This window comes from Coregonus clupeaformis, unplaced genomic scaffold, assembly GCF_020615455.1.
Source record: "Coregonus clupeaformis isolate EN_2021a unplaced genomic scaffold, ASM2061545v1 scaf0537, whole genome shotgun sequence".
Classification (NCBI taxonomy): Eukaryota; Metazoa; Chordata; class Actinopteri; order Salmoniformes; family Salmonidae; genus Coregonus; species Coregonus clupeaformis.
This window is the reverse complement of record NW_025533992.1, coordinates 21372-30000: the sequence shown is the minus strand read 5'-3', so window position 1 is coordinate 30000 and position 8629 is coordinate 21372. Positions and strand designations below refer to the sequence as shown.

At 50.2% G+C, this 8629-nt stretch overlaps 1 pseudogene; it reads right to left on the bottom strand.

Annotated features, from left to right (window-relative positions):
* LOC123485028 overlaps positions 1-8629 on the bottom strand; it is a 207751-nt pseudogene that overhangs the window by 177965 nt on the left and 21157 nt on the right.

Sequence of the window (8629 nt, the reverse complement as noted above, 5' to 3'; positions counted from 1 at the left end):
CATTGTGTTCAGTAATGGGGTATTTCTGGTGCTCCATGGACACAGGAAACTGGGAGACTTTCCCCGGGGTCAGACACGGCCCAACAAAAACTTGCGCACCACAGTGGCCCAAGCTACACAGAATCCAGTAAGGCCTCCACTACCAGGTGATTCACAGTTACCGGGCAGGTGGGGGGGCCGATCTGGGGCCGCCATGACCACGGCTCCCAAGAGCGAGGAACACGTGTGTGGGTGCTGAGCCGGAGGACGGTGCAGTGGGCATAGTTCATCGGCTGGTTTCCCACATCAGCCAGGAGATATGTCCCATCTCCCCACACCGGTGACACTGTCGAGCCTCCCCCTCCTGTGTACTTTCTTGGACCCGTGTTTCGCTCCCTGGCCGGGATAATCCTGACGTGGCTGGGTTCTGGGAGGACCTTGGGGTCCTTTGGACGGTTCTTTCATTGGTGGTGGGGCCGCACTCTGGGGTCTTTTCGGGAAACATTCGCACCCGCTGTGGCCTGGTACTTTTCCACAGCTCCCACGGCCAGATCAGCCGTGTCAAGGCCCGTTGACTGGATGAACCAGCTTGGCTCATAGTAGGCAGGGCGCCGAACGGCATATCACCACACGGCCTCTCCACCACCGCCCGCTGCTGTGGTCTCCTTCGCGGATCCAGCCATTTCCTTGCGTATCTGGAGTTGCATCTGCAGAGGTTGGTGGAACAGCTGTCCAGCTGTGAAAGCGCTGGGCCATACCCAAACTTTGTGAGTCCACGCATTAAGTGAGGATCTCTGACTTCAGGGCATCATATTGTCAGTGCAACCCATTGGTCAGGGCCCAGGTCCCGGACAGCATTCAGCGTATTCCCGTTGTGAGGAAGGGGGCTAACAGACCAACCCACTGTTGCTGGGGCCAGGCTTCCTAGTGCGGCCGTGGCCTCAAATGCATGCAGGTATGCCTCAATGTCATCGGTAGCTCCCATCTTAGATATAAGGTTACCTGCCTTGATTGGGCGGGAGATTTTGGACGACCTCTGTCCTGCAACCGCAATTCCTCTGCTCTTTAGACGCTTGGCTTTCTTTTGCTCCTCCAAGAGAGCCCTTGCTTGCGATCTGGGCTTGCTGGCACAGCAACAAGGGCTTTTTAACGTCCTCCATTTCAGTCGAGGGGAGCCTCACGCAGCTCGGAAAACTGGGCGATCAAACCTGTATCCTCCTCTGACATGCACCATTGACGCTGAGCGTAGCCCGCATTCTCCACCATTGGACGCCCACCAGTACACAGCTTGCAAGCGGACTGCTCAAGAAGCAAGGGAAGTCCAACAAGGTTAGATTAGGGTCTTGGGAAATTAACTTAAAATATAACAAAAATTCTGTTTTGTGGGGTTACACAGTTCAGGGATGTCCCTTCCAGCATCCAAAACTGATAATTCTACTGCGCCACACAACTTTTCCCCAGCCTTACTATGTAGTCCACGTTACAAGCTTCAGTGGCCAACCCAGCAAAAAGTCCTTCCAAACGTCTCTCACGTATTTCCACCTGTGCATATATCCAAAGGTGAGCATTTCCCAAAGGTAAGTATTTCCAAATCCTTGTATTCCTTCGTGGAAGTGGACGTGCAGCACTCTTTGTCCTCCAGAGAGCCCAGGTTGGAGACTGTGTCTCTTCTCCCCCCACACACCCTCTCCGGTGTCTCTTCCCTCCCAAACCTTCAGCTCATCAGCTCCTCACTTGTGTCCCAGCCGCAGTGGGAAGATTGGCCATAGAGGGTGGAGTTCCCGACCATACCAGCAGATGGAGCCACAGGCTTCTGGGTTTGCAGCCACTTTGGAGGTAACGCCCTCCAGGACACAGCCTCTCGACATCACAAGATACAGACACTAAACAGATACAGACACTACAGATACAGACACTACAGATACAGACAGACACTCACAGATACAGACACTACAGATACAGACACTACAGATACAGATACAGACACTACAGATACAGACACTACAGATACAGACACTACAGATACAGACACTACAGATACAGACACTACAGATACAGATACAGACACTACAGATACAGACACTACAGATACAGATACAGACACTACAGATACAGTGTGTATCCTGACCATTGAAGCAGTATATCTGCAGTACAGTGTGTATCCTGACCATTGAAGCAGTATATCTGTAGTACAGTGTGTATCCTGACCATTGAAGCAGTATATCTGCAGTACAGTGTGTATCCTGACCATTGAAGCAGTATATCTGTAGTACAGTGTGTATCCTGACCATTGAAGCAGTATATCTGGCAGTACAGTGTGTATCCTGACCATTGAAGCAGTATATCTGTAGTACAGTGTGTATCCTGACCATTGAAGCAGTATATCTGTAGTACAGTGTGTATCCTGACCATTGAAGCAGTATATCTGTAGTACAGTGTGTATCCTGACCATTGAAGCAGTATATCTGCAGTACAGGTGTATCCTGACCATTGAAGCAGTATATCTGTAGAACAGTGTGTATCCTGACCATTGAAGCAGTATATCTGTAGTACAGTGTTCCTGACCGTGAAGCAGTATATCTGTAGTACAGTGTGCTATCCTGACCATTGAAGCAGTATATCTGCAGTACAGTGTGTATCCTGACCATTGAAGCGATATATCTGTAGAACAGTGTGTATCCTGACCATGAAGCAGTATATCAGCAGTACAGTGTGTATCCTGACCATTGAAGCAGTATATCCCCTGGGAAGTGTGTATCCTGACCATTGAAGCAGTATATCTGTAGACAGTGTGAGCTCTCTTGCGATTGGCTGTCCACTCCAGCAGACAGGGCGGTGAGTTCGGGCGCCGTGGTAACCTAGTGACGACCTCTGCATGGCCTGGAGTAGGCGGTGCTGACACACACACGTCATCTCCTCCCAGACCGTAGTCTGACACAAACCTAACACACACACACACACACACATACACACACACACACACACACACATACACACACACACACACACACACACACATACACACACATACAATAAAACATACATACACATACATATACACGCACACACAAAATACACACATACACACACACAGATACACACACACATGACACACACACACACACATACACACAGAAAAAAGTAAAACACTAAAACTTATGAAAACATTAACGGCTAATATTCACGTGTATGTTTTTATGTATCGTGTGTGTGTGTGTGTGTACTCGTGTGTGTGTGTATCGTGTGTGTGTGTGGCTGTGCGTGTAGTATCGTGTGTATGTGTGTGTATAGTGTGTGTATCATGTATGTGTGCCTTTGTATGTGTGTTTTCAAATATTCGTCTATGTATCGGTGTATGTGTGTGTTTGTGTGTGTGTGTGTGCTGTGTGTATGTGTGTGGTGTGTGTGTGTGTGTGTGTGTGTGTGTGTGTGTGTGTGTGTGTGTGTGTGTTGTGTGTGTGTGTGTGTGTGTGTGTGTGTGTGTGTGTCGTGTGTGTGTGTGTGTGTGTGTGTGTGTGTGTGTGTGTGTGTGTGTGTGTGTGTGTGTGTGTGTGTGTGTGTGTGTGTGTGTGTGTGTGTGTGTGTGTGTGTGTGTGTGTGTGTGTGTGTGTATGTTACTTGAGCAGGTACTTTTCCATCCTCTGTGAGGGAGGGAAGGTGGAGAGACAGGCTGAGAGGAGGAGCCACCCGCGTTCTGAGTTCTGAGGGTTGACGTTTCGCCACACCTGATTGGCTACCTGCGCCAATATCTCGTCTCGGGAGGCCCTGATTGGCCAGTCCTCGCTGGACGATGTAGTTCCCAAACAGGTTCTCCTGAGCTCCGTTCAGGTCGGGGTCCCCCATGAACCTCAGAATCTAGAACACAGAACACACCATGTTACAGTATGGTTCTAGAACGGTGGTTCCCAACCAGGGGTACTGTGCCCCCCTGGGGGTTCTTAACCTATCCACAGGGGGGCACATGAGAGGACTCCTGAGACCATAGAACTACTGGTAAAAGTATGGTTCTAGAACGGTGGTTCCCAACCAGGGTACTGTGCCCCCTGGGGGTTCTTAACCTATCCACAGGGGGCACATGAGAGGACTCCTGAGACCATAGAACTACTGGTAAAGTATGGTTCTAGAACGGTGGTTCCCAACCAGGGGTACTGTGCCCCCTGGGGTTCTTAACCTATCCACAGGGGGGCACATGAGAGGACTCCTGAGACCATAGAACTACTGGTAAAGTATGGTTCTAGAACGGTGGTTCCCAACCAGGGGTACTGTGCCCCCTGGGGGTTCTTAACCTATCCACAGGGGGCACATGAGAGGACTCCTGAGACCATAGAACTACTGGTAAAGTATGGTTCTAGAACGGTGGTTCCCAACCAGGGGTACTGTGCCCCCTGGGGGTTCTTAACCTATCCACAGGGGGGCACATGAGAGGACTCCTGAGACCATAGAACTACTGGTAAAGTATGGTTCTAGAACGGTGGTTCCCAACCAGGGGTACTGTACCCCCTGGGGGTTCTTAACCTATCCACAGGGGGGCACATGAGAGGACTCCTGAGACCATAGAACTACTGGTAAAGTATGGTTCTAGAACGGTGGTTCCCAACCAGGGGTACTGTGCCCCCCTGGGGGTTCTTAACCTATCCACAGGGGGGCACATGAGAGGACTCCTGAGACCATAGAACTACTGGTAAAGTATGGTTCTAGAACGGTGGTTCCCAACCAGGGGGTACTGTGCCCCCTGGGGGTTCTTAACCTATCCACAGGGGGCACATGAGAGGACTCCTGAGACCATAGAACTACTGGTAAAGTATGGTTCTAGAACGGTGGTTCCCAACCAGGGTACTGTGACCCCCTGGGGTTCTTAACCTATCCACAGGGGGGCACATGAGAGGACTCCTGAGACCATAGAACTACTGGTAAAGTATGGTTCTAGAACGGTGGTTCCCAACCAGGGGTACTGTGCCCCCTGGGGTTCTTAACCTATCCACAGGGGGGCACATGAGAGGACTCCTGAGACCATAGAACTACTGGTAAAGTATGGTTCTAGAACGGTGGTTCCCAACCAGGGTACCGTGACCCCCTGGGGGTTCTTAACCTATCCACAGGGGGCACATGAGAGGACTCCTGAGACCATAGAACTACTGGTAAAGTATGGTTCTAGAACGGTGGTTCCCAACCAGGGTACTGTGACCCCTGGGGTTCTTAACCTATCCACAGGGGGCACATGAGGAGAACTCCTGAGACCATAGAACTACTGGTAAAGTATGGTTCTAGAACGGTGGTTCCCAACCAGGGTACTGCTGACCCCCTGGGGGTTCTTAACCTATCCACAGGGGGGCACATGAGAGGACTCCTGAGACCATAGAACTACTGGTAAAGTATGGTTCTAGAACGGTGGTTCCCAACCAGGGTACTGTGACCCCCTGGGGGTTCTTAACCTATCCACAGGGGGCACATGAGAGGACTCCTGAGGCCATAGAACTACTGGTAAAGTATGGTTCTAGAACGGTGGTTCCCAACCAGGGGTACTGTGCCCCCCTGGGGGTTCTTAACCTATCCACAGGGGGCACATGAGAGGACTCCTGAGACCATAGAACTACTGGTAAGTATGGTTCTAGAAACGGTGGTTCCCAACCAGGGGTACTGTGCCCCCTGGGGGTTCTTAACCTATCCACAGGGGGCACATGAGAGGACTCCTGAGACCATAGAACTACTGGTAAAGTATGGTTCTAGAACGGTGGTTCCCAACCAGGGTACTGTGCCCCCCTGGGGGTTCTTAACCTATCCACAGGGGGCACATGAGAGGACTCCTGAGGCCATAGAACTACTGGTAAAGTATGGTTCTAGAACGGTGGTTCCCAACCAGGGTACTGTGCCCCCTGGGGTTCTTAACCTATCCACAGGGGGGGCACATGAGAGGACTCCCTGAGACCATAGAACTACTGGTAAAGTATGGTTCTAGAACGGTGGTTCCCAACCAGGGTACTGTGACCCCCTGGGGGTTCTTAACCTATCCACAGGGGGGCACATGAGAGGACTCCTGAGACCATAGAACTACTGGTAAAGTATGGTTCTAGAACGGTGGTTCCCAACCAGGGGTACTGTGACCCCCTGGGGGTTCTTAACCTATCCACAGGGGGGCACATGAGAGGACTCCTGAGACCATAGAACTACTGGTAAAGTATGGTTCTAGAACGGTGGTTCCCAACCAGGGGTACTGTGACCCCCTGGGGGTTCTTAACCTATCCACAGGGGGGCACATGAGAGGACTCCTGAGGCCATAGAACTACTGGTAAACTGCACATAAAGGGGAGAACTTCAGGGCTACTCGGGACAGAGCCAAACTTCAGTTGGTGGCACAGTAACTGAAAGAGGTTGGGAACCACTGTTCTAGAGCGTAGTGTACCATAGAGAGGGTTCTAAAGGTGAGTTCTAAAGATGGCTCATAAAGGTGGGTTCTACAGAGGGTTCTAAAGCATAGTGTACCATAGAGAGGGTTCTAAAGGTGGGTTCTAAAGGTGGGTTCTAAAGGTGGGTTCTAGAGCGTAGTGTACCATAGAGAGGGTTCTAAAGGTGAGTTCTAAAGATGGCTCATAAAGGTGGGTTCTACAGAGGGTTCTAAAGCATAGTGTACCATAGAGAGGGTTCTAAAGGTGGGTTCTAAAGGTGGGTTCTAAAGGTGGGTTCTACAGAGGGTTCTAAAGCATAGTGTACCATAGAGAGGGTTCTAAAGGTGGGTTCTAAAGGTGGGTTCTAAAGGTGGGTTCTACAGAGGGTTCTAAAGCATAGTGTACCATAGAGAGGGTTCTAAAGGTGGGTTCTAAAGGTGGCTTCTAAAGGTGGGTTCTACAGAGGGTTCTAAAGCATAGTGTATTATAGAGAGAGTTTTTTAAAACTGGGTTCTAAAGGTTGCTTCTAAAAGTGGGTTCTAAAGAGGTTTCTAGAGCATAGTGTACCATAGAGAGGATTCTAAAGGTGGGTTCTATAGAGGGTTATAGAGTGTTTGTGTACCATAGAGAGGGTTCTAAAGGTGGGTTCTAGAAAGGGTTCTAGAGCGTACTGTACTATAGAGAGGATTCTAAAGGTGGGTTCTACAGAGGGTTCTAGAGTGTACTGTACCATAGAGAGGGTTCTAAAGGTGGGTTCTATAGAGGGTTCTAGATCATACTGTACCATATAGAGGATTCTAAAGGTGGGTTCTATAGAGGGTTCTAGAGCAAACTGTACCATAGAGAGGGTTCTAAAGGTGTGTTCTACAGAGGGTTCTAGAGTGTACTGTACCATAGAGAGCGTTCTAAAGGTGTGTTCTACAGAGGGTTCTAGAGCGTAGTATACCATAGAGAGGGTTCTAAAGGTGCGTTCTACAGAGGGTTCTAGAGCGTAGTGTACCATAGAGAGGGTTCTAAAGGTGCGTTCTACAGAGTGTTCTAGAGCGTAGTGTACCATAGAGAGGGTTCTAAAGGTGCGTTCTACAGAGTGTTCTAGAGCGTAGTGTACCATAGAGAGGGTTCTAAAGGTGCGTTCTACATAGGGTTCTAGAGTGTAGTGTACCATAGAGAGGGTTCTAAAGGTGCGTTCTACAGAGGGTTCTAGAGCGTAGTGTACCATAGAGAGGGTTCTAAAGGTGCGTTCTACAGAGGGTTCTAGAGCATAGTATACCATAAAGAGGGTTCTAAAGGTGCGTTCTACAGAGGGTTCTAGAGCGTAGTATACCATAGTGAGGGTTCTAAAGGTGCGTTCTACAGAGGGTTCTAGAGCGTACTGTACCATAGAGAGGATTCTAAAGGTGGGTTCTACAGAGGGTTCTAGAGCGTAGTATACCAGTATGAAGACGTCCAGCGCTGGCTGTTTCAGTTCCTCCTCCACCCGGGTCAGAGATTGGTCCAGCGGAGCAAACAACATCCCAAACAACGGCTCCTACACACATCAACATGGATTCACAACTGGATACTGAGCTCAACATCAAACACCCTGAATATGCCCCGTATGTAATGAGTGTGTATGTGAGTGTGTGTGAGTGTGTTCTGACCCTGAATACGGTCCGTATGTAGTGAGTGATGAGGTAGTTGTTGATGTCGAGCGGCAGAGTCAGCTGAGGATCCACCTGGACCTTAGGGGCCTGGACCAGAGCTAGACACTCAGAGTGGAGCTCCCTGCCACCTAGACACACAGAGAGATGTGAGGAGATGGACCAGAGCTAGGCAGAGAGATGTGAGGAGCTGGACCAGAGCTAGACAGAGAGATGTGAGGAGCTGGACCAGAGCTAGACAGAGAGATGTGAAGAGCTGGACCAGAGCTAGACAGAGAGATGTGAGGAGCTGGACCAGAGCTAGACAGAGAGATGTGAGGAGATGGACCAGAGCTAGACATAGAGATGTGAAGAGCTGGACCAGAGCTAGACAGAGAGATGTGAGGAGCTGGACCAGAGCTAGACAGAGAGATGTGAGGAGCTGGACCAGAGCCAGACAGAGAGATGGGAGGAGCTCCGCGTTGGGCCTAAGAACCGCCCGGGTGTTATTCGGGATAATCCCTGGGTTCTCAAGTCTTATTGCAAAGGCCTACCTGCAGTGGCCTGCAGCAGGGCTTCCAGCTCAGCAGGGATGGGCAGAGTTGTAACGTTCACCACTTCTCTATTGGCCCGCTCCTACACAGAGGG